The sequence below is a fragment of the Bactrocera dorsalis genome, chromosome 6 (genome assembly GCF_023373825.1).
Source record: "Bactrocera dorsalis isolate Fly_Bdor chromosome 6, ASM2337382v1, whole genome shotgun sequence".
Lineage (NCBI taxonomy): Eukaryota > Metazoa > Arthropoda > Insecta > Diptera > Tephritidae > Bactrocera > Bactrocera dorsalis.
Genome location: NC_064308.1, coordinates 27,082,006 through 27,095,973, shown reverse-complemented (window position 1 = coordinate 27,095,973; position 13,968 = coordinate 27,082,006). Strand labels below are relative to the sequence as shown.

The window sequence follows — 13,968 nt, the reverse complement described above, 5'->3', positions numbered from 1 at the left end:
ATGCTCCAAAATGATCCTTAAGAAGGGACTTTATTGTTTTTGAGTTCAGTGACTTTTCGTTATCAACCGCCACATTCCTTGTATTTTCAAAAGAATTAAGGATTTGTAATAAAGCTTGTTTTACATCAACAATTGCCCTTGATCCAATTGGAATAACTGTGGCTATGCAGGTTAAAAAATTATGTTTATCAGTAGAATTAATGTCAATATGTTAAATTTCCCCACGAAGGGATGGTATTGGAGTCTTTCCTAACTCTGGTTTAGTCGGATACCGTTCGTACTTGGCTTCTTTACAAGTTTTGCAGTTGGCAGTAATTTCCTTTAATTTCTTCCGCATATTTGGAAAATAGTAGTCGGTCAATACCTGTTTAATGTTCTCTCGGATAGAGCGATGTGCTCTACTATGTTCCATTGCCAGTATTTCGTTTTGATCGTCTTCATTAAAAATATCATTAACTTGTCTCATTGTGTGACGAAATTTTATTGACGGGAATTTCCTTACAATCTCGTCCTAAATTTTGCCCAAAAATAGGCAAACTGCAATGAATAGCGTCAACTACATCTGGATTAACGCATCCACCAATCAGTTCTAGTAGATCCTGAAAATTTTTTAATGTAATTTGATGCCTTATCCTTGTCTTGAAAATAATTCTTGTCTCCTTGGTTGTGACATTTTCTTCTTCAATAATTGTCTGGTTTCGAAATAAATTAACAGCGTTTTCCACTTTTGGAATAACTTCTGTTAGAGATTCTTCACTTTGCATAATAACAGATGAGGATTCCTGCTCTACTGCATTAATGTGCTGTCGTGATAATGCATCGGCAGCAAGATTATCACTACCGAGTTTATAATGAAATTCAGGTGAAAACTCTTCTTCAAATGCTCGCCAGTGTTTCATTTTCGTGTTTGGATTCTTATCCGACACAGCGAAGGTCAAAGGCTGATGATCGGTAAAAATTACTCCGTACAAATAGTTTCACAGCTTCTGAATTACCCACACTATCGCTAAAATCTCTCTTTCATTGGTAGCATAATTCTCTTCTACTGTCGATAACGTTCTGGAAATCATGGTTATCGGCCTATTGCCTTGAGATAATACCGCCTGAAAGTCAAATGGTTTATTTTGATCAGGATATAGCAGAAGTACGTCCTCAGAAGATAAAATTCTCTTAACTTTTTCGAAAGCCATCAACGCGTCGTTGTCCAACTCAATTTTAATATTTTTTGATTGATTCGTTCCCACATGACCATTTTTTCCGCTTAAGTACAATATGTTGTGAGCGGTTTCACTATGGAGGCATAGCCTCCAATACACTTCCTATAATAACCAGATAGCCCCAAAAATGCTCGCAAGCCACGAAGAGTATTAGGCGGTTTATAATTCAGAATGTCATTGACTTTATCAGGGCATGTTTTTATCCCCTCCTTCAAAACAATAAATCTAAGGAATTCCACTTGTTCCCTAAGAAATTTTGATTTTTCCATTGAAACTTGCATGTTGGATTGGAAAAGTTTCGTTAAAGCTCTTTCTATGTCTCTGTAATGATACCCTTCATTACTTGAGCATATAATTACAGCATCGATGTAAACATGACAGCATTTCCCTATTTCATCTCTGAGAACATCATCAATTATCCTTTAGTAAATTACGGGCGCATTTTTTTGCCCGAAAGGAAGTCTACAAAATTAGTACTTTCCATTGTTTACAGAGAAGGCAGTCTTTTCCCTGTCTTTGAACCAACTTAATTTGATGGAACCCCGACTATAAGTCAAGTGTCGTGAAAAATGCTGATTTCCCCATGTTAGTTAAAATAACTGTAGTATCTGGAATGGGATACCTGTCCGAAACTGTTTTGTCGTCCAGTTTACTAAAATCAATTACCATCCTCATCTTCTTCCTTCCGTTCTCATCTATCCCCTTTTTTACCGACAACCCATATAGAATTATTATATGGAGATTGAATTATTCCATTTCGTAGTAAATCTTTAATTTCCTGATTTATAAATTCTGAAACGGCTATCGGGTAAGGGTATGGCTTTGAATAAATCGGTTCGTTATCGACTGTCCTAATGGTGGCTACCACAATAGTGTTAAACAGCAAAGTCTCATCTGGATTTGCGAAGACTTTTGCTTGTTTTTCCAATATAAAGGAAATCATTTCCGTATTCCCTGGTTCCTTAGGGGAATTCTCATTTCCAACTATTTTATTGACACTTTTACAGCCATAATAAGATAATTTTTCCTCGCCACCTTTCTAGTGAAGTGTTCCCTTTTGTAAGTCTATTTTTGCGCCAACCTCTTTCAAGAAGTCAAACCCAATAACCCCGTCAAATATTTTAAGTTCGGAAAGAAGGTAAAAAGGAGCCGTCTTTCCGAGCACTTTAATTAAGCACCTTTCCTTAATCACGGCCTACTTTTAAATGAGTTTTCTACATTCCTTGTCCCTTTCAAATTTTCATTGGCCCTGCCAGTGTCGTATCTGCATAGGGCAGGAGCGACCAACGTCTAAAAATCTATTTCTTCCAAAAATTCACATTGTGACTCGTTTTAATTAAAATTTTCAACTGAATCTTGTGTTAAGTGATTAACCCTTTGTAGTTTCGAAATATTTTGCCTATCGCTCTCGCGAAGTCTCTTCATTGTTTCCCTTTCTTGAGAGTATATGTTATTATTGTAGGCTGCCTGAGGTTCCCCCTCAGCTCTCCAATTTGGATTATAATTCTCTCCTTGCCTGTAGTGCGATAGAGTCGGATCAACCTCCATAGGGGTTGCCGCATCTACATGTTTTTTTTTCCTGAGCTGAATCCATTTTACTGCAGAAAGTTCGTTTGCAAACGAATATCGAGCATGATTTGCTTCCAATTCTTGTGCTAATGCCAATGCACTAGGCATGTCTTTAGGTTGCGACGAAAACATGATGTCGCTTATTGGCTTCCGCAGGCCAGAAACAAAAACTTTCAAGGCATCTTGCCTATATTTTTGACAAAGTTTTTTTTGCTCTCATGTAACTTAAGAGTTTTATTTATAATCAAGGTCAATTTCGTTTCGACCTCGTAGTAAACTCGGCAATTGAAAGTTTCCCTTGCTTAAGAGTTCACATTTCCTGTTCAGTCAAATAAACTGGTCGCTTGTCTGCATAAGTAATTGCCGAACCGCACGATGATCGCCTTAAAATTCAGCACTGTATTGAATAACGATAATACTTTGTGGGTAGAGCCGACAATTTTATTTCTTGTTATTGCTACCGCTTGGTAGTGTTTCGAACTGTTTTCGTAATTATCAAACGACTTAAAGGCAGCAAATGCAGCTTGCCTCCAACTAACATATCGTGACCTTTCGCCACTGAATTCCGGCAGAGATTTAATTATCTCTAAAGAGTCCTCACACCGAACAGTCGGGTCTATAGTCACTGTTTCATAATCCTCCACTTCTAATGGAGTTCCTAAAACCTTTAGTCGTTCTGTCAGCTGTCCTACTGCCCTCCCGAAGGAGGCCCTAGTTCTTTCTGTAGCTGCAGTGATGGCAGCTGTCCCTATTACCCTCAATGTCTCCTCATTCATTTTGATGTCTCTTCTAAAGAGGCAACTTTTTTAATCCTTTACTATTTTTCTTATTTTACTTAATTCTTTAGCGCACTTCTTCTTTATGGCTATTTAAACACACTAAAACAATTTAGCCTTATGCGCCACTTTCAAAATTTTGTTTACACTTTAGAGGATTTAATAATTTTAATTTAACAATTTTTTGTTTATTTATTAATTTATCCATTTATTTATTTTCTTATTTCTTCTTTTTTTATATTGACCACTGAGTACTTACATGATAAAATTATAAATCATGCTGACAATTGTGCTTGGAATAGTTTCGCTAATCCTCCAGTAGTCCTGTAGTCCTCCGTATTCTTTATCTTGATTCTATCCGTGTTGGGAGCCTATTATTTCTCCAGTCCTATAGGCTGTTGTCCAGGAAATAAAATCACAGTTAACTCCTTCAGCACTATGTGCTGTTGTCCAGGAAATAAAATCACAGTTAACTTTTACAATCAAATAATTTTTATTAAGAACTATGTGCTTTTGTTCAAGTCTGGCTTAAGACTAAAACTTAAAAGTATGAGCCCTTCCTGATTCCCAATAATTGGCACAATTTCGGCAATTCTGCTGTTAGTGCACCTGATACTGTTGTTGTTGTCTAGCTGCACCTTCTGTTGTTATTGTCGTTTAGACAAAAGGTGAATCGCTGCTACCGCGCTGATATTGGAGTAGCGAAGAATTTGCCAGTTGGTGAGAAAATGCTGGCGCGAACTATTCCCACGCTTACTGGCTGATGTGGAATAGCTCTAAGAATGCTACAGTGGGTATATTGATATTAATGGCATCAAAAACGCGCCTTTAGGTTTGTTGCTTCTAAGCTAGACAAAAAAGCGAAGCGAATGGTTCCGGTGGGGAACAAGGACAATGCAAAAAATCTCCTGCCATCAAAGAAACGCCATCGCATTCGCGCCTCTACTTCACAGTTGACAGTAATAACTGTGAAGTTGTAGATAATTTCGTGTTTTTTGGAACCTATGTTAGCACCTATAATTCCAGCCTTGAAATCCTCTGCAGAATCAGAAAAAAGTAAAGTCCTTTTGTAAAACAGTGCGAAGTCGCCTTGATATATTGAATTTAAATAACTTTATCTGTACAAAATGGGATGTTAATAAAAGATAGCTCTCTCTACTAATATTCACTGAGATATCTACCAGCACAAGTATAGTTAAAAATATACCATTCAGTATGAAATATTTATATATACATATAAGCAGAACAAATAATTAAATTTAGTTGAAAAAACTACAATGAATTAAACAAGTAAGGAAGGGCTAAGTTAGGATGCAACTTGCAAGATCAAAGGCAGAGAAATACTTATAAAACTACAACCCGAGGATCGGAGTCTAAGCATTTTTATATATATGTACATCTTTATACATAAAAATCACGTGTCACGTTGTTTTTCCGCGATGGACTCCTAAACAACTGAACCGATTTTAAATTTCGATTGCACACCGTGTGCAATTCGATCCAACTTGAGACACAGGATATTATTTACATACAAATTATAATCGCAATATTATCTTATTGAAAATTATTTGTGTATTATTTGTCTATTATTTATGTTAAAAATACAAACGTTTTATATAAGGTACAATTTAATAGCATAATCATTAATTATTTTAATATTCAAATACAAAACAAATTTAGGTTACACCATAGTTTCAGCAATAAGTAATTTTTATGAATTTTTTATATGAAATTTGTGTTTTTAACAAAGCGAAATCTATTGAATACTTATTCAATCCAGCCAACAGTTAACGTCATCTGTTAGAATATTTTAGAGCTAACGGATAATTATGACTGTCAAATAATGACAAAGAATTTGTAAGAAAATAATATTGCGATTATAAATTGAGATGTAAGCTATCCTATCAAAAAAATAATTTGCAATAAAACATTGAATTATTCTTACTTTATCAATTTTTGATATTAGCATAACCGGCCACGTGTTACTTAGACTGCCGTATAAATTAAATTCCTATTATAGTGAAGATAATACAGTGAAATAATAATAGCTTTTAAATTATTAGTGCTTGATTGTTCAAAACTGTTTAATTAAAATATATACATGTAAGTATTATCACACAGTTCTATTATTAAATTTGCTACGCATCAAATTCCTATGTGTGATGAATGTATTTTGATCAGAGCCGCTCAAAATAATGCGCAATTTATTTACCAACGCATACAATCACACATTTGATATCTGCTAGCGTATGATTGTGTGCGCGCGCTTGCTTAGTACACTGAGTGAAATCGTGCTATTTGGTTATTTTGTTATTAAAAATTTAGAAAAAAACAAAAAATTATTGTTTTTGATTAAAAAAGCAATTAAGAAAAACAATAATTTTAAGTTAATTTTTTTTTTAACTTTCCATGATTTTTTCCATATCGACTTCAAGATCGTAAGTTTTGATTCTCATTAAGTCCTCTATATGCTTATTCGAAACTGAATTCCTGTATTTCGAGTGTATTTTTGACGCTGGCAGAATTAGCGTCATAGCGTACATGCTTCGACTGCTTTTGCTTGCCTATACTCCGAGTATAGGCATAAAAAATTTTGAGCGGCTCTGATTTTGATGATAAGAGGTACTAAGGTTCCATGATATATGTAAATAATTTGGTTATCGAGCTATTTATTTTCCGCATGCTTCTCATGTTATTGATTTATTTATTAAAAATAGTTAATCGATTTTTTTACCAGTTTGCAGAGAAGCGGTCTTTAATAATGCTATCTCCAAAAATTACTATTGTGATCAAATTAGGATTTGAATTTTGTCCATTTCATCTCCTTCAAAGTAATCCCCTCCCGCTGCCAACGAATTTTCCAGTCATCTATGCCCTTGGAAAAATCCTCCGTCGTGATGGACATCAGAGGTTTCTTCGATTCAGCTTTTATAACCTCAGTTGAATCAAAACGGTGTCCTCGGAGTGGTCATGTGAATTTGCTGAATAGCCAGAAGTAACACGAGGGTAAATCAGGCGAATGCGGTGGTTGCGGCGCGATATTAATTGAAAATATGGAGAAATGATCACGAATAACCAATGCAGTATGAGATGGTATATTACGCAGTTCTTTGTTCAATAAATTCAGACATAGTAAAAATCGAAGAATTCACTTTTAGAGCCTCACTTTCATTTTTCACTTTTAGAGCCTCACAATACGACGCGTATCTCAAATACTAATACGTGAAATTTAGCATAGATGTCACTAACACCAACTTACCGATTCGAAAAACACGCGAAGTATAAATCTTTCAATTTGATAACAGTTTTTCATATATAAAAAATTATAAAAAACTCCCCATATTTTTTAATAATTGTGCAAATATTTTTATTTTCATTACTTTTATTCAACTTCTATTAAAAATTATTTTGCATTCCTCATTTAAATGTGTTATAATAGCATGTTTTTGAGTTTTCTTTAATATTTAAACGTTGAAATTATTATTCTAAGCGAATGCCATAGAAAAAATGTAACCTAAATAACGCGCGAAGTAGAGAGGCACGACGCAAGCGTGTTGAAAAAGTATTAAACTGCCAGATAATTTATGCAGTGTTCTTTAGGAAAAAAATTAATTGATTCAGAGTACTTTTCCGAATATGCAAAGTAAGTACTTTAATCATAACTGGCTCAGTAAGCGGGCTGATGTTAACGAAACTAACTTCCAAATACAACAGTTGTTACCAGGCGATCCGTTGTCTTTTAAATCAATCGATACTGTTCTTAACGGAAATTGAAAGTTTTCCAATTGAATTTTGAAATTCACTAGATATACCCGGAATGCCGTAATCTTCATAATCTTCGACAAAAGAATGGTTCAACTATTTTCCTCCTGCGTAATTTGAATCCACCTCGATTATGCAATGGTGCGAGTTTGGCTATCAAAAAGATCACCGGAAATATTCTTGAAGAAACCATATTATCTGGAAAGTTTATAGGTGAAGTGATCCTGTTGCCACGAATTCCAATGATACCATTGGATTCTACGATACCCTTCAGGAGGCTACAATTTCTAGTTCACTGGAACTGCAGTAAAAAATTTAAAACAATGAATCTATATACATATATAAAAATTAAACCCGTTTTCCGTTGTCATGGCATCACGCGTGAATGGCTGGACCGATTTCACTAATTTTTTTGTTGTATTTGTTATTATATTATTAGAAGAAGGTTCTTATGTAAAAAAAAAATTACGAAAGTTGCCGGAAAACGCCTAAAAACAGTCCTTTTCTTTTTCCCATACAAACGCTTTATTTTGTATATGCATATAATCTTCTTCTTAATTGGCGTAGACACCGCTTACGCGATTATAGCCGAGTTAACAACCGCGCGCCAGTCGTTTCTTCTTTTCGCTACGTGGCGCCAATTGGATATTCCAAGCGAAGCCAGGTCCTTCTCCACTTGGTCCTTCCAACGGAGTGGAGGTCTTCCTCTTCCTCTGCTTCCCCCGGCGGGTACTGCGTCGAATACTTTCAGAGCTGGAGTGTTTTCATCCATCCGGACAACATGACCTAGCCAGCGTAGCCGCTGTCTTTTAATTCGCTGAACTATGTCAATGTCGTCGTATATCTCGTACAGCTCATCGTTCCATCGAATGCGATATTCGCCGTGGCCAACGCGCAAAGGACCATAAATCTTTCGCAGAATTTTTCTCTCGAAAACTCGCAACGTCGACTCATCCGCTGTTGACATCGTCCAAGCCTCTGCACCATATAGCAGGACGGGAATTATGAGAGACTTATAGAGTTTGGTTTTTGTCTGTCGAGAGAGGACTTTGCTTCTCAATTGTCTACTCAATCCGAAGTAGCACCTGTTGGCAAGAGTTATCCTGCGTTGGATTTCTAGGCTGACATTGTTGGTGGTGTTTACGCTGGTTCCAAGATAGACGAAATTATCTACAACTTCAAAGTTATGACTGTCAACAGTGACGTGTCTGCCAAGTCGCGAGTGCGACGACTGTTTGTTTGATGACAGGAGATATTTCGTCTTGCCCTCGTTCACTGCCAGACCCATTCGTTTTGCTTCCTTGTCCAGCCTGGAGAAAGCAGAACTAACGGCGCGGGTGTTGAGGCCGATGATATCAATATCATCGGCATACGCCAGCAGTTGTACACTCTTATAGAAGATTGTACCTGCTCGATTAAGTTCTGCAGCTCGAACTATTTTCTCCAGCAGCAGATTGAAAAAGTCGCACGATAGGGAGTCGCCTTGTCTGAAACCTCGTTTGGTATCGAACGGCTCGGAGAGGTTCTTCCCGATCCTGACGGAGCTTTTGGTGCCGCTCAACGTCAGTTTACACAGCCGTATCAGTTTTGCGGGGATACCAAATTCAGACATCGCGGCATAAAGGCAGCTCCTTTTCGTGCTGTCGAAAGCAGCTTTGAAATCGGCGAAGAGGTGGTGTGTGTCGATTCTCCTTTCACGGGTCTTTTCCAAGATTTGGCGCATGGTGAATATCTGGTCGGTTGTTGATTTGCCAGGTCTAAAGCCACACTGATAAGGTCCAATCAGTTCGTTGACGGTGGGCTTTAATCTTTCACACAGTACGCTCGATAGAACCTTATATGCGGTGTTGAGGAGGCTAATCCCATGGTAGTTGGCGCAGATTGTGGGGTCTCCTTTTTTATGGATTGGGCATAGCACACTTAAATTCCAGTCGTTGGGCATGCTTTCGTCCGACCATATTTTACAAAGAAGCTGATGCATGCTCCTTATCAGTTCTTCGCCGCCGTGTTTGAATAGCTCGGCCGGCAATCCATCGGCCCCTGCCGCTTTGTTGTTCTTCAGGCGGGTGATTGCTATTCGAACTTCTTCATGGTCGGGTAATGGAACGTCTGCTCCATCGTCATCGATTGGGGAATCGGGTTCGCCTTCTCCCGGTGTTGTGCTTTCACTGCCATTCAGCAGGCTGGAGAAGTATTCCCTCCATAATTTAAGTATGCTCTGGGCATCGGTAACTAGATCACCTTTGGGGGTTCTACAAGAGTATGCTCCGGTCTTGAAACCTTCTGTAGTTGAGTTTGAAATGCCGTCCCACAGTTCCCTTATACCGAATTGTTGATGAGTGCTCTCAGAGAGCAGGAGTGCAAGCCGAGTAGAAAAACGTTCGGCTGTCTGTTATGATTGCAGCTTCTCGAGGTCGAACCTTCCCTGTGTTTGTTGGCGTGCGTTTTTTGCTGCACAGATGCGGGTGCGAATTTTGGCTGCAACAATATAGTGGTCCGAGTCGATGTTAGGTCCTCGGAGCGCACGCACATCTAAAACACTGGAGACGTGTCTTCCGTCTATCACAACATGATCGATCTGGTTGGTGGTTTTTCGATCCGGAGACAGCCAGGTAGCTTGATGTGTCTTCTTATGCTGGAATCTAGTACTACAGATAACCATATTTCGAGCCCCGGCGAAGTCGATCAGCCTCAACCCATTTGGGGATGTTTCGTCGTGGAGGCTGAATTTACCGACCGTTGTGCCAAAGATACCTTCTTTGCCCAACCTGGCGTTAAAGTCGCCAAGCACGATTTTGACATCGTGGCGGGGGCATCTCTCATAAGTGCGCTCCAAGCACTCATAAAAGGCATCTTTGGTCACATCGTCCTTCTCTTCCGTCGGGGCGTGAGCGCAAATCAGCGATATGTTGAAGAACCTCGCTTTGATGCGGATTGTGGCTAGACGTTCATTCACCGCTGTGAATGATAGTACTCGGCGACGGAGTCTCTTTCCCACCACGAATCCAACACCAAACTTGCGCTCCTTTATATGGCCACTGTAGTAAATGTCACAAGGACCTACTTGTCTCTGTCCTTGTCCCGTCCATCGCATTTCTTGGACGGCGGTGATGTCAGCCTTTATTTTCACGAGGACATCAACCAGCTGGGCAGCGGCACCTTCCCAATTAAGGGACCGGACATTCCAGGTGCATGCCCTCAATTCGTAGTCCTTCTTTCGTTTGCCATGGTCGTCATCAAAAGGGGGGTCACTCATCCGAGGCTTGTTGTTCCTTTTCATTGGGGGTGTTTTTTTTACGTGGCGGGTCCCAAACCCAGCGCACAACCCTATGCAGGGGATGTTTCGCCTTCTCACGTTAGCTCGCCTTCAAACGGATGTCCTTAGGCTACCCAGAAGATACTTGGTCAAAGACCGGAAGTCGTGAGCTGCTTGAGTCATATGCAAAAGAATCGTTTCTGGCCACTCCCAAGTGAATGGCGATCAGAGAACTTTCCTCACTTGCGTGAACTTCTACACATGACTCCATCCTCCATATAATATGTAAGTAAAAATGAATGACTGTTTGTTAGTAACGCTAAGGCTCGAGAACGGCGAAACCAATCTTCATGAAATTTTCAGAAGTTGTTCGCTGTGGATCTGGAAAGGTTCAGAAATAAAAAAAAACTTTTCATAAGAAAAAGTCGAAAAATTGGAAATTTCCAAAAATTGGCTTTTTCCATACAATTCTTTTTTCTTTTGATTTTAAATATTTTGATTTGTAAATTATTTGAATCGTTCAATTTCGTTCGCTTGCTCTTTTATTCCGGCTATTTAAAAAAAAGGGTGCGTGGAGTCCTAAGCGGAAGAAGTTATACTTCTTAGTGATATTCAGAAATGCATATCATTTTGAATGAAAGAAAACTAGAAAACTTAAATTCACATTTTATAAATTTATTATGCACATTATATAAAGCAAAGTCTAAATAAAGGAATTTTGACTCGGAAAGTAGTTCTGTCTCTTCGTTGCGGTAGGGAATATGCAGCGTAACCATCTCTCTTTTGTAATCCATCAACACGCGTTGAAGGCCCAGCAGTTATCGGTGAATTGGCGATCGTTGATTCATCTGTAGTTATAGATGCTCCCGCAGAGATTGATGGAACAGCAGACTTTGAATCTTTTTTACGCGCTCTCTGATATTCCGCAGCTGTTTTCCTCTTCCTCGATTGACTGCCAGCTACCATTTCCAATTTCTCGTTTTCCCGCTCTGCTTTCTTTCGTGCTCGGTATTGACGATAATATTGTGTTGTTTTCCCTCCTCTTGAAACACGGGCTGCACTGTCTTTTTCCGCTGTAAAATCAACTTAAAATCAAAACATTAAAATTTTTGTCAATCCAATTGATATTAGTTTCAAGAGCACAAGTTTAATGCACAAGGTGCATCTATTACGGACAATTGAAATATTCAAGAGAAACTTACCATCACATAACCTGGAATCCGCGTATTATCACGTGTCACTTATTTTATTGTTTACTTAAATCACTATTCACTGTGTATTAATACTACAAATAGTACGTCAATATTATATAGAACACGAATTAATTAGTAAATAAACACTGTCTACAGAAATGATCCTGTGAAGTCTTAACTTTTAAACGGCTTGCGCAGAGTATTTCAACCAAAAGTCACTCAAAATAGTAGAGAATTCGCAGAAATTATCACTGGCCACGTCAATATTACATTGAACACGAATAAATAAATAAACACTGTCTACAGAAATGATCCTTTGAACGGCTAACGCATAGTATTTCAACCAAAAGTCACATAAAATAGTTGAGAATTCGCAGAAATGAAAGACAAACGAAAGAAAAAGAAGTATAACTTCAATAATGCACAAGCATACAAACATACATATGCGCCCAAATGTGAATAGTCACCTCGTCGTCGCGGGTCGATTTGCAAAGAAAGTAAATGAAGACTGACTACAGAAATGATCCTGAGAAGTATAGTCTTAACTTTTCAACGGCCAACGCAGAGTATTTCAACCAAATGTCACACAAAGAATTCGCAGAAAAGAAACAGAAACGAAAGAAATAAAGTCACACAAATAGTTGAGAATTCGCAAAAATGAAAGACACACGAAAGAAAAAGAAGTATAACATCAATAATGCACAAGCATACAAACTTACATCTACGCACACATGTGAATAGTCACCTCGTCATCGCGGGTCGATTTGCGAAGAAAGTAAATGAAGACTGACTACAGAAATGATCCTAAGAAGTATAGTCTTAACTTTTCAACGGCCAACGCAGAGTATTTCAACCAAAACTCACACAAAGAATTCGCAGAAATGAAACAGAAACGAAAGAAATAAAGTCACACAAAATAGTTGAGAATTCGCAAAAATGAAAGACACACGAAAGAAAAAGAAGTATAACTTCAATAATGCACAAGCATACAAACATACATATGCGCACACATGTGAATAGTCACCTCGTCATCGCGGGTCGATTTGCGAAGAAAGTAAATGAAGACTGACTACAGAAATGATCCTGAGAAGTATAGTCTTAACTTTTCAACGGCCAACGCAGAGTATTTCAACCAAAAGTCACACAAAGAATTCGCAGAAATGAAACAGAAACGAAAGAAATAAAGTCACACAAAATAGTTGAGAATTCGCAGAAATGAAATACAAACGAAAGAAAAATAATGCGCAAGCATACAAACATACATAAGCGTACTGTATTTATTGACTAAATTATTTTTCTGTAAAACCTTGGAATTTATTCATTAAAATCACCAATCAGAAGTCGTTTTATCCGTTGTAAGCGAGCGATTTTCGAAGAAACATTATTTCTAATATGCCACAAGACAAAATTAGAAATGATGTTCATAGACCTCTTCTTCTTCTCTTTACTGGCGTAGACACCACATACGCGATTGTAGCCGAGTCAACAACAGCGCGCCAGTCGTTTCTTCTCTTCGCTACTTGGCGCCAATTGGATATTCCAAGCGAAGCCAGGTCCTTCTCCACTTGGTCCTCCCAACGGAGTGGAGGTCTTCCTTTTCCTCTGCTTCCCGTGGCGGGTACTGCGTCGAATACTTTCAGAGCTGGAGTGTTTTCATCCATCCGGACAACATGACCTAGCCAGCGTAGCCGCTGTCTTTTAATTCGCTGAACTATGTCAATATATTCGCCGTGGCCAACGCGCAAAGGACCATAAATCTTTCGCAGAACTTTTCTCTCGAAAACTCGCAACGTCGACTTATCGGTTGTTGTCATCGTCCAAGCCTCTGCACCATATAGCAGGACGCGAATTATGAGCGACTTATAGAGTTTGGCTTTTGTTCGTCGAGAGAGGACTTTACTTTTCAATTGCCTACTCAGTCCGAAGTAGCACGTGTTGGCAAGAGTAATCCTGCGTTGGATTTCTAGGCTGACATTGTTGGAGGTGTTAATGCTGGTTCCTAAATAGACGAAATTATCTACAACTTCAAAGTTATGACTGTCAACAGTGACGAGTGCGACGACTGTTTGTTTGATGACAGGAGATATTTCGTCTTGCCCTCGTTCACTGCCAGACCCATTTGCGTTGCTTCCTTGTTCAGTCTGGAGAAAGCAGAACTAACGGCGCGGGTGTTGAAGCCGATGATATCAATGTCG

The 13,968-nt window shown here is 38.6% G+C and overlaps 1 protein-coding gene and 3 pseudogenes across 10 annotated transcripts in view; 1 reads left to right on the top strand and 3 right to left on the bottom strand.

Annotated features, from left to right (window-relative positions):
* Positions 1 to 13,968, top strand: part of LOC105225395 (fibulin-1) — a 70,463-nt gene that overhangs the window by 33,562 nt on the left and 22,933 nt on the right. The window lies entirely within an intron of this gene.
* LOC125779862 (small nucleolar RNA U3) lies at positions 12,218 to 12,316 on the bottom strand (annotated as a pseudogene).
* LOC125779859 (small nucleolar RNA U3) lies at positions 12,498 to 12,594 on the bottom strand (annotated as a pseudogene).
* Positions 12,777 to 12,873, bottom strand: LOC125779853 (small nucleolar RNA U3; annotated as a pseudogene).